Genomic DNA, 18,416 nt, shown 5'->3' with positions numbered 1-18,416 from the left:
CGGGCTTCTGTTTCTTGTCCAGATGCTTGTAGTTGTCGTGGTGTTTCGTTTCATAGTGTCGTATTACATTATATTCTTTAATTACAGTCACACCGTCTCCGCACACAAGACAAACAGGTTTGCCCTTTATATCTGTGAACATATACTCTGCCTTCCACCTGCCTTGAAAACCCCTGTTTTCAAAGTCCACCTTTCATTCAGCCATTTTTGAGGTGAGGGATAGCTGAAAGTTGACCACACGTGACTAGCGCCATAAGGATGCTGATGAGAGAGTAAGGCAAGCGCGAGCAATGCACTGGCAGTGCACTGTGGGATTTGTAGTATTAGTGGTGCATACAATATACCAGCGGGCCAGCTCTAATAGAGAAAAAAAATTATTCATTAATGATATTCAGGAAATAAACCAGGGAAACCGAATAAACACTAAAAACCCTGAAAACCTGGTACCTGAATAAACTCAGCATTAGCCATATCATACGTCATAGGCGCTTCGATTACTGGGGCCAGCTTTAATAGTAATTAGATATTATCTCGCGGGCCAAAGATAGTTCCACCGTGGGCCGGATTTGGCCCGTGGGCCTCGAGTTTGACATATATGTCCTAGATACTTCCAATGCAATAGCAATACAGACTGAGAAGCAGCTTACTTTCATTTCCCTCTCAGCCAATAGATGGTGCACATGTGACCTTCCACCCTTTTTATTTTCTATTTCCTACAATTCGAAACTGATGTAATGATGACTATTGCAACTCCCCCTTCATTTTCTCAACCACGACAAAAACCTGTTCTATTGGTTCTCCACACATGATGCAATAGCTGAAATCATTTGAATGTCTATGCTGCTATATGCAAGACATAACAAAAAAATAGACGCATGATTAGATCATGTAAGTTTTTGAGATTGCTCTGCCTTTCAACAAGGTCATGATGATTCTTTACCATCTCTTCTTGTATGCCCTTTGCCTGTCCAAAAACCTATTGCTCGGCACTAAATGTACACAAATGATATAGATCTACAACCCTCTTTGAATAAAGAAACTTGTCTTCCTCAATGTGGCATTGAAGGGCTACATATTAGAAGATGGAATTGATACGGATGAGTGCTAACAATCAATGTGGACATGGTGGATTAAATGCCTGACTCATGCTACATTACTTCATGAATGTAACCACCCTGAGCCGAAATCCTCTAGTCCTAGATTCTTCTACCTAAGGAAATAGCCTTTTAACACTGTCAGAAGTCTCATAATCATTTTCATGTTAAATTTCTAAATTCCAATTAGTACAGGTTAAATCAATAATATGGCAACCTCTTCATCACAGGAATCAATGCAGTGACCTGTTATGAACCCCGTAACTGGGTCACTTACCAGCAAAGATAGAGGCATCCGTTGGAGTCTGATGATACTATTTTTAACAGTATTTATTAGTAAAAATACACAAAAATAATATCAATGCAAATATACAGATAGTATACGTCGTCAATACTAAACCTAAAAGTGCGGGTATAATAATAATCAATAAGAAATAAGCTTTATCGTTGTCTAGGGGATAATTAATTGTCCGATGGAAATATAAAGTTTGCTTCAGTTCACACAGGCTGCCGTTGTTTGCTTGTCGCTGTGTTGCAATTGTTGGAGAAAGAGAGAGAGAGAGAGATAGAAAAATGCCAACCTTCCTTTATGATTTCAATCCGTCGGTGTCTCATTGTCGTGGCCGTTCAAGTGTGACCTCTCCTTTAGCTAAACCGTTCTTCCGTGATGAGCCCGCCACCCAGGCAAGGGAGGACACACATGAGCTCTCACCGGCTTCGCTATAAAATGCTGTCACTGGATTTCTAGCGTTTCTCCTGGTGCGTCTGAGGGGTGTTTCCCCAGACCCGTCTTTTATCCTCACTCACGGGATCTCAGATGTCAATCAGGTTGGGATGATGCAATCCCTCAACCAGACCACTCTGGTTGTCCCCTAAGGGGTTTCAATGAATAGTACAGTACTCAATACACAATTCCTTCTCCAAGAGACAATAGCAGTAATCAGTGGTTCCGTTCTGCTTATGTCAGGAGACATTCCACCTGGTTGTGTATTCTGCGTCTCTTTCTCTCATTTCCTGACATGCTGTGTATCTCTCTCATCTCCTGGGTCTCATACCCGAAATACTAGCGATCTTGTGATTCTCAAAAAGGAGGGGGCGACTTTGCACCCTTCGGCCCCTCAGAGTTGCTTCACATTCGTAACAGACCAATGAATCCAATGAATCAATCAATACACCAACTCCAATGCAAGTACAGTGGATTCTGGATAATTACGACACATTGGGACCAGTACAATTTGCCCCAATTAACCAGTTTCATCGAAACGGTTAAAAAAAAGTATAAAAAACTGCTGTTTGAACGAGTAACAGTTTATGTATTTAAATGAAACACAGAACAAATTAGAACACCACCAATATCTCCACAGTATTATAAAACTGTGTATTAATTCTTAATAATTATCAATGGAAGAATTCACTCAGTGTATGTTATTGTGTTCTATAGATTAACTGACTGTAAATAAACAATATCAGCACAAACAGTGCAGATAATGGATTGTTTTCATACAATGCTTTCAACAAATGCATCCTCCAAATCTTCAATTTTATTGTAATATTCAAGATAATTGTTAATACCTTCAAATTCTTCGTAGTTCCTAACCTGTCACTCCTGGCCACTTCTAGCATCCCCAAGCTTGAATGCTTGAAACCGCGGTGAGCAAAACCATTCCAAATTGTCTTACTGCTTATATCTCGACAACTATCAGTGACAAAAATCACTGCTTTTTGAAATCAAATGCATGCATCTAATTTTATTTAAAACCTGTTTGCTCTAAGCATGTTAGTGTCTAATGGCTACACACAATTGCACATGACTGACGCTACTTCGGCAACAGTCTCCTGTCCCAATTAAGTAGCATAGTGTCTCAAATAAAGAAAGGGAATCCTGGCTATTTTCTTGATTAGTTTTTGTTCTTCAAGAGTTTTCCCAAATTAGCAGCTGCCCCAATTAATCAAAATCCACTGTACTTTCCTGGACTAGCAAACTGCACATTGTAGTCCAGAAAAGGTCGCACCAAATCCAACTTAGAGTCACAGATTTGTACAGGACAGAACTAAGTCCTTTGCCAGGCCATGACCATGCTTACATTAGGATTTATCCTTTTATGTTATACACATCTAAATATCTGTCTAAATGCAGCATCATAGTGGCAGTCAACTGGAAGCTCAAGGCCTCAGAGAGGGAAAGGTTGGAGGGAATTGTGAAGACTCAGTATAAATGACAGCTAGGATCAGTGGGTGGAATAGGGTTGGTACTGTCTGAGGAGAGAGGAGAGTTACAGTGTTCAGAGAGAGGAGAGTTCAGAGAAGGTGTGGTGGGAGGATAATGAAGGCTCCGAGGACACGAACTGATGGTGAGGCCTGAGAAACTTGGGATTGCAGAGGGGAAGGAGAGACTGGGGTTCCAGCGGCAGCATGTAAAGTCTTAGCCTGGAGTTGCTGTCGGTAACAGAAAACAAGATCAACCACGTATTCACCTCAAAGAAGTTTTGAAGATCACTCCATGATATAAGAGTGAAATGTGGTACAGATGCAGGATCAGGCCACCATCTTTTGATCACCAAAGTACAGATGAAGCTAAAAAGAAGCTACATAGTACCCAATCAGCAACTGAAGGACAATGTGCAAGTCAAAGAAACAGCTTTCCGTTATGTTCCAGGCACTTGAGGCCATAATATCAAAGATGAATAGATTGCTGTCAGAAGCAATAAATGAAACTCGTGAGGAAGTGCCAGGAAAAAGGCCATTTGAACATAAGGAGTGAATTACACTAAGAACAACGGAAACAATCAACAAGAGGAGAACACGAAAAGTAAAATACAATAGAAGCAGAACTAGGAACAAGAAAGCAGAGGCATGGAGGGAATATGACAGGGAGTACAAGGAAATAGGATAAACATCAAGAGGGACAGAACAAAGTACATCAATACTCTAGCATCTGAAACAGAAGCATCAGCAAATGGGAATATCAAGGAACTATACAATACTGCTGTTACACCCGTGGCCCCCTCCTTTTTGAGAATCACAGGATCGCTATTGATTCGAGTCAGGAGACCCAGGAAATGAGAGAAAGACATGTAGAGTCCACAAAGAGTTTGGAATGTGTCCTGGCCTCCGAAAGCGGAACCGTTGATAACGGCTATTGTCTCTTGGAGACGGAATTGCGTATTGAATCCTGTGCAATGCATTGAAGCCCCAGGCAATGAACCGAGGGGGGGGGGGGGTTGGTGGAGGGATTGCATCATCCCACTCTGATTGACATCTGAGACCCTGTGAGTCTGGATAAAAGAGGGTCTGGGAAACAGCCCCTGCAGACGCACCAGAAGAAACGCTAGAGATCCCGTAATAGTGAAAGCCGGTGGGAGGGCCACGTGCGTCCTTTTCCATTTGCCCCAAAATCGGTGGGCCCTTACCACGGAAGAACGGTTTTTAGCTAACAACGGGGAAATCAACTCCCAACGACTCTTGAAGGATTGACATAAAAGGAATGGGCAAGTTTTAACCTGTCCTTCTCTCCAACCAAAAAGCTGCAGCTTGAATGAACTAAAGTGACTTTTATATTTCCATCGGACAATATATTATCCCCTAGACAACCATAGAGCTATTCCTTATTGATTATTATTCTACCCGCGCTTTTAGATTTAGGATTGACGATTTATATTATCTGTATGTTTGCATTGATATTATTTTTGTGTATTTTTATCAATAAATACTGTTAAAAATAGTACCACCAGACTTCAACGGACCTCTCTATCTTTGCTGGTAAGTGATCCAGTTACGGGGTACGTAACAGTTGGGGTTCTCGTCTCAGGATTTGACACCAAATTGGGAGGCCAGTGAATCGGGCTTGTAAGTCCAAACTTGGATCTGGTTACGCGGGTAGCCAGACGGGAAACCAGCAAAGATGGACGTAGGTGAATTTATAGAAAACCCGACTCTGGAGGCGCTAGAGGCAGCCACCAAATCAGACTTGATAAATTTGGTGAAGGGGTTAAACCTCGCAGAGGTGAGGCTGTCAATGAAAAAGCGGGAGGTGCGAAGGGCAATAACTCAGTATTATATTGGGAAGAATGTGTTTGTAGCTGAGGTATTGGAAAATATCCCTGAAAAGGTACCAGCTAGTGGGACGGCTCAGTTAGAGTTGGAGAAATTAAGGTTGGAACATGCAATTAAGTTAAAGCAGCTGGAAGCAGCTGAGAAGGAGAAAGAAAGAGCAGAAAGAGAGAGTGAGGAGAAAGAGGGAGTGAGGAGAAAGAAAGAGCCAAGAGAGAAAGAGAGGGGAAGAGCTGAGAAGGAGAAAGAAAGGGCCGAGAGAGAAAGGGAGCATGCTCTCTAGCTAAAGGAGTTAGAGGTGAAACGGGAGCAGGAAAGAGCTGAGAAACAAAGAGAGCACGAAATTCAGTTAAAACAGCTGGAAGCAGCTGAAAAAGAGGAAAGGGCTGAGAAGGAGAAGGAAAGGGCCGAGAAGGAGAGGGAGGCAGAGAAACAAAGGAAACATGACTTGGAGATGGAGAAGTTAAGGCAAGAGCAACGAGTTCAGGGTTCAGTCCGAGAGGAGCGGTTTAATGTTAGTCGGGAGTTGAGGTTAGTACCTCCGTCCGAGGAGACGGACGTTGATAGTTATTTCTTGCTTTTTGAAAAGGTGGCAGTGAATCAGAAGTGGCTCAAAGTGCAGTGGGTGGCGTTGTTACAAAGTGTGTTAAAAGAGAAGGCACAGCGGGCATATACGGCATTGTCCATGGAGGAGGAAGAGGAGGAGAGTTATGACAAAGTAAAGGCAGCCATTCTCCGGAGTTATGAGTTAGTACCTGAAGCGTATAGACAAAAGTTCAGGAATTTAAAGAAAGGGTGGAATCAGACGTATACCCAGTTTGCCTATGAGAAGGGTGTGCTCTTGGATCGTTGGTGTGTGGCAGAAAGGGTGGAAGAGGATTTTTGGCATCACAGGGAGTTAATTCTGATTGAGGAATTTAAAGGTTGTGTTTCGGAGGACATCCGGATGTACTCGAATGAGAAGATGATTAAGTCCATCTCAGAATTTGCTAGGTTCGCAAATGAATATGCCCTAACCCACAAGACAAAGTTTTCCTCGAATAAAAGTTCCCAGAGAGACTGTGGGAACAATTGAGAAAGTCCGTCGGCTGAGGCAGGGGTCCCGCCGGGAGCTAGTAGTAAGATTGAGGGGGAAAGGCAAGACGGCCAGAGATTTCCGGGCTTGACCTGTTTTAATTGTGGAAAGGGAGGGGCATATTGCATCTAGGTGCTTTGCTCCGAGGAAAGAGACAGGAAAAGGGAAAGCAGCAGTCCCTATCGGATGTGCCGTGGTAATCAGTAAATCGACAAGAGAGCCCTGGGTAGACAGAGTACGAGAAGGGTCTGAGACTTGTATGTCAAACGGAACCGTGTCTGTGAGGGTGGGAGACACCCCAGTTCCAGTACGGATCTGGAGAGACACGGGGGCTGAACTATCATTAATCAGCAGTAAGGTACTAGATTTTGGTCACAAGACGGGAATGGTAGCTGTGAAAGGAATAGGCAAAGGGACGGAAATGGTGCCCTTGCATAGGGTCATTATGAATTGTGAGCTAGTCTCTGGACCAGTTGAAATGGGGGTGCGATCAGAATTCCCGAGAACTGATGCGGACGTCTTTCTGGGTAATGATTTAGCCGGTGGTAAGGTTTGGGCAGCAATGACGCTGACAAAACAGCTTGTGAGTGTTGAGGCTCCGCCCCTAGATTCCCAGATCTATTCCGCATGCGCGGTCACTCGCAGCATGTCAAGAAAGACAACTGAGACAGAGAACAGTTTAAATCAGGCCAATATCAATTTGGCCGAGACGTTTTTACCAACCCTGTACCACGAGGGTTTAGAGGGTGGTAAAACGAAGAGTCGTAAAGTGAAAGAGAGTAAGGGAGAGGAGGTAGACCTTCCCTTAGCGAGGAGAAAAGTTCTAGAGGCAGGAGATAAAGATGAGGAACAGATAGAGCTGTTAAAAGGTCCAGAGTTGGACATGCATGATCTGGCTGGTTTGGCAGAACTGTTTGAAGAAGTTGAAAATTCTAAAGGTGTTCCCGATAATGAAATGAGGGCAGTCCTAGATGAAAAGGGAGCCCTTACCTTGAAGAAGTCTGCTGGGTTGGCAGATGAGGTTGTTTCAGCCCACAGGGTTGAGTTTACTCCGGAAGGGAGTTGCCCAGAGAGTAGCTGGGAGAATCAGGGAATTTTAGAATTTGGACCGGGTACAGGTATTGAAAGTCTGGAAGAGGCAAATGTCCCATTTGAGTGTGTCCAAGATGTGGATGCACGTGGTACTGAACCTAGTAATGGAGCTCAGAAAAAGTCTGAGGTATTTGATTCAGTTGAAAAGGAAGGCAGTCCTTGTGGATCAGTTAGACTTGGTTCAGTAAAGAAAGGGTTAACCTTGGTAATAGTGGGAAGTGAGAGTTCCCAGGTGTTTGTGCTCAAAGGTGTGTTAAAAGTTAATGCGGAGATCAAAAGTGGGGAGATGAATATTATTATTGAAGGAAAAGTGAAATATGTAGTTCCCAAATCGAATGAAGAAAATTTAAAGGTTGGATTGATATCAAAGGCAGCAACCAGGCTCCAGTCATTTCAAAGGGTTGGTACCGCGGCACCTGTGGATCAATTACAGATTGAGTTGGAAGGAAACGGGGCCCCCCACGCTATTGTTATTCCAGAGTGTGGTGTGAAAAGGCAGAATTTGAAATGCTGCTTGAACTGAAAACTAATAGACTGAAGGGTCCTGAGGAGAAAACTAGCAAATTGCGTAAAATTAAAGAATTGGGTGGAAATTCAGAAGATGGTCTAAGTTTGGGACACAGTGTTGATAAAATAACTCCTATGGAAGAAGTGGGTGAAAGCCTATTTCGCCAGGGTACCCAAGCTCCCCACGTGGGAATTAACCGGAAAAGAGCCGAGGGTTAATGGGGACGCCATTTTTAAATAGCAAAAACCTGTTTTACGGGATTTCGACAAAGCATGTGAATGATAAAGACAACCCCATGGAAGCCTGCCTGTTAAGTTTGAAAGCAACATAAAGATTAGTATTTGCATGAACTTTTGTAGTATACATGTAAGCTAAGATCACAACTCTTTCGTTTTGTTTGCTGAAGAAAAGAAATAAAAAAAAGGTGGTTATTAAATTGAAGTCTGATGCTACCAAGACTTTAGTAAGGTACAAGATGTTGAGATATTAAAGGAAGTTACACTATGTTGCCTTTATGGCATTTATTTAGTTTATAATATTTTCGCATTAGTAAGTCGTTTGTTAGCATTTTTTAGTTAAAGTTAGGATTGTTTAAAGTATATTCGTTGTCTGTGATATATCGCGGCATGCGATGACGTCACATCCGGTTTTGCCGCGTCCTGTGGGAAAATACCGGTTTGGAGAAATGGGAAGGAGGGGGCTAACATGTGCAGGATCAGCACAAGAAAAGTTTTCTTTCTACGCACTAGAAACATAGTGAAGCAACGCCGTAAGTCCATGAGATAATCGATATGTTGAATTAAAATGTTAACGCTGATCCTGTTAAAAGTAATGACGGTTGATAAGGTTTATGTTTTCGTTAGTTAAAGAGTTGCGGAGAGTTTGTGTTGAAGTGTATTTAAAGCAGTCAATGGCGTAGGTAGATTCTGACTGTATGCTGCATTTTAATGTAATGTAGTTGTTGTAGTTTTACTTTTGCAAGTATTTACGATGTAAATGTGATATCAAGAAGGAAACAAATACTGTACAAATATTGTATTGTTTTATCAACAGTTTTCACCATACGTTAATGAGGAAGAGTGAACAGTAAATGGTTAATCTTACTGTGACCCTGTTTTCATTGACTACGGTTTACCTCGGTGTTTAGTTCGGCGTTCTCTTACACCCGAGCGAGAACACAACAGATACTGTAATCGTTAATTGTTTAGATGCTGAATTGAATGTATACCTGTATTACTCTGCAGAAAAAAAAAACTTTGTTGTGTTAGATTCTAAAATCCTGCAAGACTCTGTATTACTCCGTTTTTACTGATGGTAAAAACGTGTTGAAGAAAGGGGGTGTTAAGCCCGTGGCCCCCTCCTTTTTGAGAATCGCAGGATCGCTATTGATTCGAGTCAGGAGATCCAGGAAATGAGAGAAAGACATGCAGAATCCACAAAGAGTTTGGAATGTGTCCTAGCCTCCGAAAGGCGGAACCATTGATAACGGCTATTGTCTCTTGGAGACAGAATTGTGTATTGAATCCTGTGCGATGTATCGAAGCCCCCAGGCAATTAACCGAGGGGCGGGGGGGGGGGGGGTTGGTGGAGGGATTGCATCATCCCACTCTGATTGACATCCAAGACCCTGTGAGTGAGGATAAAAGAGGGTCTGGGGAACAGCCCCTTCAGATGCACCAGAAGAAACGCTAGAGATCCCGTAAAAGCGAAAGCCAGTGGGAGGGCCACGTGCGTCCTTTTCCATTTGCCCCGGAATCGGTGGGCCCTTACCACGAAAGAACGGTTTTTAGCTAACAACGGGGAAATCAACTCCCACCGATTCTCGAAGGATTGACATCATAAAAGGAATGGGCAAGTTTTAACCCGTCTTTCTCTCCAACCAAAAAGCTGCAGCTTGAATGAACTAAAATGACTTTTATACTTCCATCGGACAATACATTATCCCCTAGACAACCATAGAGCTATTCCTTATTATTATTATACCCGCGCTTTTAGATTTAGGATTGACGACGTATATTATCTGTATGTTTGCATTGATATTATTTTTGTGTATTTTTATCAATAAATACTGTTAAAAATAGTACCATCAGACTTCAACGGACCTCTCTATCTTTGCTGGTAAGTGACCCAGTTACGGGGTATGTAACACTACCAACAAGATCAACACACAAATGAAGGATAAAGATGGAAATGTCCTAATCGAAGAAAATGAACAGCTCTAACATTAGGCACAGTACTTCAATGAACTTCTGAACAGACCCACCTCCTTCAGAATCTCCTTTAATTCCAGAAGCATCAGACTTGGATGCCAACTGTGTCAAGCCATCAAAGAAGGATATCATACAGGCAATCAAGAGGTAAAGTCAGGAAAAGCAGATGGCCCAGATGGCATACCACTAGAGGCATTAAAGGCAGACCCTTTTTGGAAGAAGGCCTCAAAGCCCTCCGCTACTTTTTGGACACCTCCATCCCCCATCAAGAAGGCCTCAAAGCCCTCTGCTACTTTTTAGATAACAGACCCCACCAGTTCCCCAGCACCACCACACTCCTCGGGTTGGCGGAGCTTATTCTAACTCTCAATAATTTCTCCTTTGGTTCTTCCCACTTTCTCCAGATCAAGGGCGTAGCCATAGACCCCAGTTATGCCTGCCTCTTTGTGGGTTATGTGGAACAGTCTATGCTCCAAATCTACACTGGCACCACTCCCCAATTTTCCTCTGCTACATTGACGACTACATTGGTGCTGCTTTCTGCACCCATGCTGAGCTCGTCAATTTCATCAACTTTGTCTCTAACTTTCACCCAGCCCTTAAATTCACATGGTCCATCTCGGACACTTCTCTCCCCTTTCTTGATCTCTCGGTCTCCATCTCCGGAGACAGACTATCCACTGACATCTTCTACAAACCCACTGACTCCCATAACTATCTTGACTATACCTCTTCCCACCCTGCCCAATGCAAAAATGCCATTCCCTATTTCCAGCTCCTCCATCTCCACCGCATCTGCTCCCAGGATGAGGCTTTCCGTTCCCGGACTTCTCAAATGTCCTCTTTCTTTCAGGATCGTGGTTTCCCTTCTGGCATCATCAAAGATGCCCTCACCCGCATCTCCTCCACTTCCCATACTTCAGCCCTTAACCCATCCTCGCATCACCACAACAGGGACAGGGTTCCCCTTGTCCTCACCTACCACCCCACAGATCCAGCATATCATCCTCCGCAACTTCCACCATCTTCAACAGGACCCCACCACCAAGCACACCTTTCCCTCCCTACCCCTCTCAGCTTTTCGCAGGGACCGTTCCCTCCGAGACTACCTGGTCCACACGTCCCTCCCCACAGAACTCCCACCTGGCACTTATCCCTGCAAGTGCAAATGCTACACCTGTCCCCACACCTCCCCCCTTGCCACCATTCCTGGCCCCAGACAGTCCTTCCAAGTGAGGCAACACTTCACCTGCGAGTCTGCTGGAGTCGTCTATTGCATCCGGTGCTCCCGGTGCGGCCTCCTCTACATCGGCGAGACCCGACGCAGACTGGGGGACTGCTTCGTCGAGCACCTACGCTCTGTCCGTCACAATAGATAGGACCTCCCGGTTGCCACCCACTTCAACTCTGCCTCTCATTCCAATCTAGATATGTCCATACATGGCCTCCACTACTGCCATGATGAGGCCAAACTCAGGTTGGAGGAGCAACACCTCATCTACCGTCTGGGTAGCCTCCAGCCTGGTGGTATGAACATTGAATTCTCCAATTTCCGGTAATTCCCTCCCCCTCCCCCTATCCCAGGTCCCTCTCTGCCTCTCTCCCCTTTCAACTTTCTGCTTCTTTATCTCTACAGTTCTTTCATGCTTATCCCCTCCCCCCTTTATCTTTCCTCTGATTGGTTTTCCACCTGGTGCCTCTAGGCCCTACCCCCTCCCCTGTATCTACTACTGGGCTTCGGCCCTCTCTTTCCCCCCATTCCTGATGAAGGGTCTTGGCCCGAAACGTTGGCTAATCTTTTCTCACGGTTGCTGCCCGAACTGCTGAGTTCTTCCAGCGTTGTGTACGTATTCTTTGATCCACAGCATCTGCAGTTGTATTTTTGTGTTTTGAAAGGCAGACCCTAATCTTTCAGCAGATATCCTATGCATTTTGTTCTGCAACATCTGGGACAATGAAGAGATGCCACAAGAGTGGAACGAAAGTCAAATAATGAAGCTTCCAAGGAAAGGTGACCTACAAGACTGTAAAAACTATAGCGTTATATCCTTAATGTCTGTGGTTGGAAAGGTACTAAACAGAATTATTCTGGAATGCCTTCAACAAGCTGTTGACACAACATTAAGAGACCAGCAAGCAGGCTTTAGGAAAGATCACTCCTGCACAGACCAGATAGCCAACTTAAGAACAATTTAGAACAGTCAATTGAATGGAAGACTTCTCTCTACTACATCGACTATGAGAAAGCCTTTGATAGTGTAGACAGAAACACCGCATGGAAACTTAATGAATCATTATGGAAAACCAAAGAAATTTATCAATATCATCAGGAACTCCTACAACAATATGTCATGCAAAGTCATACATGCTGGAAAACTGTCAGAAAGCTTTACTGTCAATACTGCGGTAAAGTAGGGATGTTTAATGGCTCCCTTACTGTTTCTGTTGGCAATAGACTGAATTATGAAACAGACAACAAGTGAAAAATGAAATGAAATCCAGTGGACCATGTGGCGGCAACTTGATGACCTAGAGTTTGCAGATGACAGTGCCCTTTCTCTAGTTCTAAACAACAGATGCAAGAGAAATTAGCACTCTTGACTGCTAACTCCACCATGCTGGGTCTAAGACCAAGTGTAGATAAAGCAAAAGTGATGAAGGTAAACTACTCTAGCAATAGACCCATAGTGACGAGAGATGCAACCCTGGAAGAAACGACTTCCTCTATCTATTTTAGAAGCATTATGAGTAAATATGGTGGAATGGATGAGAATGTCAAAGCCAGGATCAAGAAGGCCAGAGTAGTTTTCAACACTTTGAAGGAAGTGTGGACATCCAGAGTCATATCAAGGAAAACAAAAATCAGAAGCTTCAACTCAAATGTTACAGGTAACCTGAGGAGCAACAAAGACACAAAAAAACTGCAGGCTTTCATCTACCAGGGCCTGAGAAGGATCCTAAATATCAAATGGACTGACAAACTAACCAACAAAACACTGCAGAATCCACAGAGATACAAATAAACAGAAATGGAATGAGTTGGCCACTACCTTGAGGAAGCCAACCAACAAAATTGCCAGGCAGGCGTTAAAATGGTATCCCCAAAAAAGAGGAAAAAGGGACGCCCAAAGAACACACGGAGGAGAGGCCTCGGGGCTGACATTAGATGATGAGGACACTCCTGGCCCATCCTCGAGAAACAGGCTTAGAGCAGAGGATGATGCAGAGAGGAGGTCATCAATAGCCTATGCTCCACAGAAGTGAAAGGCCCAACACAACTTGACGGTCAGTTTCCAGACATGGATCAGTGACACCAAAATATTTTATAATTAAAATATGATAGTAGTTCACTTGCGCCATATACTGTAGAAAATGGTAGTGTAGGCAGACAAAAAGTTTGAAATAACACATCAGATTGTACATATTAGTTGTTTAATTATATCTAACTTGATTGTTATGTGGACTGCCAAACAGTAGACTAGTTCTTCTGCCTTCTTTCCATATTTAAATTATAGCTCCTAATATAATTTTCATAAATTAATTGATCAAGGATACACCAATGATCCTGCATGGAACTGACTAACCAGAGCACTTTAACAAAACCCAAATACAGTCCAAAAAAAAGTTCACAAATTTGATCCACTAAATATACTATACATTTAAGTCCCTCTGCATTCCACCCTCCAACCCCTGTAAATCATCCATTGGATTGCTGTGGTATTTACCCAATTTCCTAATTCCCACAATGGCAAGCTCCCTAGGAGCATTTCCAATTGAACAGCTGCATGGCAATATTGCATGATCCAAACCTATGTACCATTTTTACCACTTCATTTAGAGATCCTGGAGCTGGATAGTCTTCATTAGGTTACCAACCTGTACAAACCACCCCAATTAAAAAGAATGCCACTCACTGCCAACAGCACTCATTCTCTCCATTATATCAGAATATACAGTGCCTCTAAAAAGTATTCACCCGCGCACCCCCCGGAAGTTTTCATGCTTTATTGTTTTACAACACTGAATCACAGTGGATTTACTTGGCATTTTATTTACACAGATCAACAGAAAAAGATTCTCTTGGGTCAAAGTGAAATTAGATCTCTACAAAGTGATCTAAATTAATTACAAATATAAAACACAAAATAATTGATTGCATTAAGTACTCACCCCCTTTAAAGACACATCAAATCATCACTGGTGCAGCCAACTGGTTTTAGAAGTCACATAATTAGTTAAATTGCGATCACCTGTGTGTAGTCTATGTCTTTCAATTGAATGTAGTAAAAAATAAACCTGTAAATGGAAGGTCCAACTGCTGGTGCATCAGCATCTTGGCAAAAACTGTACAGTGAAGATGAAAGAACACTCCAAACAACTCTGTGAAAAGGTTATTGAAAAGCACAAGTCAGGAGATGGCTACAAGAACATTTCCAAGTCACTGAATATCCCTTGGAATACAGTTAACTCAATCATCAAGCTGTTTAGTAGCCTTGTGGTTTTAGCTTTGATGCTCCTGTAATGTTTACCTGATGGCAGAAGAACAAACAGTTCATGGAGAGGGTGTGAGGTGTCTTTAATGATGTACCGTGTCTTCTGGAGGCATCGACTCTGAAAGGGGTCTTGGACAGAAGGTGGGGAGACCCTAATAACCTTCTCTGCTCCCCTAACCACCCTCTGCAAGGCTTTTTTGTCGGCAGCACTGCAGCTGGAGTACCAGGTTGTGATACAAAAGGTCAGCACACTTTCAACCACACCTCTGTAGAATGTAGTTAAGATGTTAGTGGGGAGTGATGCTTGTTTAAGCTTCCTCGGAAAGTGCAATCTCTGTTGGGCCTGTTTCACAATCCCAGTGGCGTTCTTGGACCAGGTGAGATTGTCTGAGATCTGCACCCCAAGGAAGTTGATGTTTTTCACTCTCTCCACTGTGGAGCTGCTGATGCTGAGGGTGTGTGCTCAGGCTGAGACTGTCTGAAATCGATGATTATCTCCTTGGTTTTGGTGACATTAAGCATCAAGTTGTCGTCACTGCACCAGCTCTGTAGGTGTTTGACCTCCTCCCTGTACATTGTTTCATCATTTTTGCTGATGAGCCTGACCACTGTGGTATCATCAGCAAATTTAATGATCAGGTTCTCCTTGAATCTGACTGCACAGTCATGTGTTAGCAGTGTAAACAGCAGTGGGCTGAGCACACAGCCTTGTGGGGATCCAGTGCTCAGCGTGATGGAGTCAGAGATGTTCCTGGCAACATGGACTGACTGTGGTCTCTCTGTCAAGAAATCCAGAATCCAGTGACAAATGGCAGTGTTAAGGCCAAGCAGCGACAGTTTCTCCACTAGTCTCTGCGAGATGATGGCATTAAACGCTGAACTAAAATCAATGTACAGGATTCTGGCATAAGTGTCTTTGTTGTCCAAGTGAGAGAGAACTGTGTGCAGTGTGGTGGATATTGCGTCCTCCGTAGAGCGGTTGGAACAATAAGCAAACTGTAGAGGATCCAGCGATGACGGGAGGCTAGCTGTGATATGAGGCTTGACAAGCCATTCAAAACATTTCATCACTATGGGGGTCAGGGTGACGGGACGGTGATCACTCAGACAGGCTGCAACTGATTTCTTTGCTACAGGGATGATTGTGGAGGTTTTGAAGCATCTGGGGACAATGACTTGACTAAGGGAGATGTTGAAAATGTCTGTCAGGACACCTGCTAATACATCAGCACATTCCTTGAACACACATCCAGGAATGTTGTCGGGACCTCCCACATTTTGTGTGTTAACCCTGGCAAGGGTCCTCTGTGTTTACTCTGAATCAATGATTGGAACCGGCTGGTCAGATGGTAAAGAATATGGCATAGCTGTAAATCTGCCAAAAGCTGGCTGTCCTCAAAAACTGAGTGACCATGCAAGAAGGGTTCTGTTATGGGAGGACTCCAAGTGACCTGTGACAACTCTGGAAGAGTCATGAGCTTCAGTGGCTGAGATGGGACAGACTATGCAATGAACAACTGTTGCCTGCGTGTTTCACTCGTTGCAGCTTTATGGGAGAGTGGCAAAGAGAAGGCCAGTGTTGGGGGAAAAAAAATCTTAGCTAGAGTTTGCCAGAAGGCATATGGGAGACTCTGAAGTCAGCTGAAGAAGGCTCTATGGTCTGATGAAACTACAATTGAGCTTTTTGGCCATCAGTCTAAATGCAATGTTTGGAGTAAGCAAAACCACATATAATCAAAAACACACCATCCCTCCTGTGAAGCATTGTGGGGATGCTTCACTACAGCCGGCCCTGGAAGGCTTGTGAAAGTAGAGGGTATTGGAGTATAAAAGTTGCATTGTTTGCTGTGTAACCAAAACTATGTAGTCAGCTTTGAGCTCGCTATTTGCTATGCATGTATCCAATTTAGTAGAATAAAATCTTAAGAATGTAGAAGACAATGGTGTGTTAATGAGAGGTAGCTAAGAGATGTAGATTATGTAGTCAGCTTTGAGTTTGCTATTTGCTATGCATGTATCCAATTTAGTTTGCTGTGTAACCAAAACTATGTAGTCAGCTTTGAACTTGCTATTTACTATGCATGTATCCAATTTAGTAGGAGAATGAAATCTTAAGAATGTAGACGACAATGGGGTGTTAATGAGAGGTAGCTAAGAGATGTAGATTAGAACATGATTAAGTCAATGGGTAGAAACAATAGTGGCTGATGTACTTGTGATACGCAACTAATTGTATGGATATGATTGGATTGGATATGCTAATGCACCCAAACCAGGAGATTGCTATAAAAAATGCTATGTACAAGGATCGGTGGGCAATCAGCAACTAGCTCAATGACTGTCTCAGCTTTGATTTGCAAATTAAAGTTTAATACTTCTTGAAGAATCTTATGCATCTCCTGGTCGTTTGTGGGGCACGAGAAACCACAACAAGGGTAAAATGAATGCAGCAAAATACAGGGAAATCCTGCAGGGAAACCTGAAGCACTCTACAAGAGAACTGTGACTAGGGAGAAGATCTGTTTTCCAGCAAGACAATGACCCCATTCATAAAGCCAAAGCTACACAGGAATGGCTTAAAATCAACAAAGTTAATGTCCCAGAGTGGCCAAGTCAGAGTCAATTGAGAATTTGTGTCAGGACTGTTCACTCACATTCCTCATGCAATCCTACAGAGCTTGGACAGTTTTGTAAAGAAAAATGGGGAAAAATTACAGTGTCCAGATATGCAAAGCTGATACACACTTATCCACACAGACCCGGGGTTGTAATTGCTGCCAAAATGTGCATCTACTAAATGCTGACTTGAAGGAAATGTGTAATTGTGCAATCAATTGTTTTGTTTTGAATAATTGTAATAAGTTTCGACCAATTTGTAGAAATTTGTTTTCACTTTGACATGAAAGAGTCTTTTCTGTTGATCAGCGTCAAAAAGCCAAATTAAATCCACTGTGATTCAATATTGTAAACCAAAAAATTATGAAAACTTCCAAGGGGGTTGAATACTTTTTATAGGCACTGTAGCTGCATTGAGAGAAGTACATAATAAATGGAGCAGACAATTCCAGTGGGCAAAGCAGCCAAAGATAGCTGAGGTTGCACCAGAGGGCTGGTGGGTTTAAGTACACTTACCTTAATAGAAGAAGCCTTGCAGGCAAGAAAAACCTGGGAGCATGGATAAGTTTGTGGATTATGATATAATGGCAATCACAGAAATGTGGCTGAGGGAAGGACAAGAATGGCAGATCCTGAGTATAGAATTTTTCAGGTATGTTGGGGAGGGGTTCCAAAAGAGGAGAAGATATTGCACTGCTGATCAGAGAAAGCAATACAGCAGGATTCAGAGAGAATATCCTTGACAGATCAGCAAATGAAGCTTTATGAGTAGAACTTAGAAATATGAAAGCAGCGATCAATTTGATGGGGTTATACTATAATCTTCCTATCAGACAGCAAAATTTGGAAGAAAAAATGTGTAGATAAATGTAGGATGTAAAAGCAGTAAGGCTGTAGTATTGGATGATTTTAACTTGTCCAATATTGGCCAGGTTTACCTCAGCGTGGGGTACAACTTTGTAACTGCATCCAGGAAGGTTTTTAAAAGCAGTATGTTGAATTCTACTTGGGAGAGAGCTGTTCTTCAGGGAATAACCAACAGAATTAAGGAGAATTCAGAAATGTTTTCAAAAGCAAGAGGGAAGCTAGGAAAAGAGTAGGTCACCTAAGGGAACAAAAGAGAAGTCTGTGTGGAGCCAGGAATATGTGCTGTAATATTCTCTAGAGAGATGGTCTGGAGCATATGTGTATCAATAAAGTGAATGTGTTATGGATATTGGTGTGCATTAAAATGAATAAATCCTCAGATCCTGATGAAATTTGTCGCAGGATGTTATG

General features: G+C 43.0%; 1 protein-coding gene across 4 annotated transcripts in view; it reads right to left on the bottom strand.

The window, feature by feature from the left end:
- The window catches only part of cdk19 (cyclin dependent kinase 19), a 214,740-nt gene that overhangs the window by 82,932 nt on the left and 113,392 nt on the right, over positions 1–18,416 (bottom strand). The window lies entirely within an intron of this gene.

The sequence above is a fragment of the Hypanus sabinus genome, chromosome 10, assembly GCF_030144855.1.
Source record: "Hypanus sabinus isolate sHypSab1 chromosome 10, sHypSab1.hap1, whole genome shotgun sequence".
NCBI lineage: Eukaryota > Metazoa > Chordata > Chondrichthyes > Myliobatiformes > Dasyatidae > Hypanus > Hypanus sabinus.
Note: the sequence above shows the minus strand (reverse complement) of the source record. Positions and strands in the feature narration are given on the sequence as shown.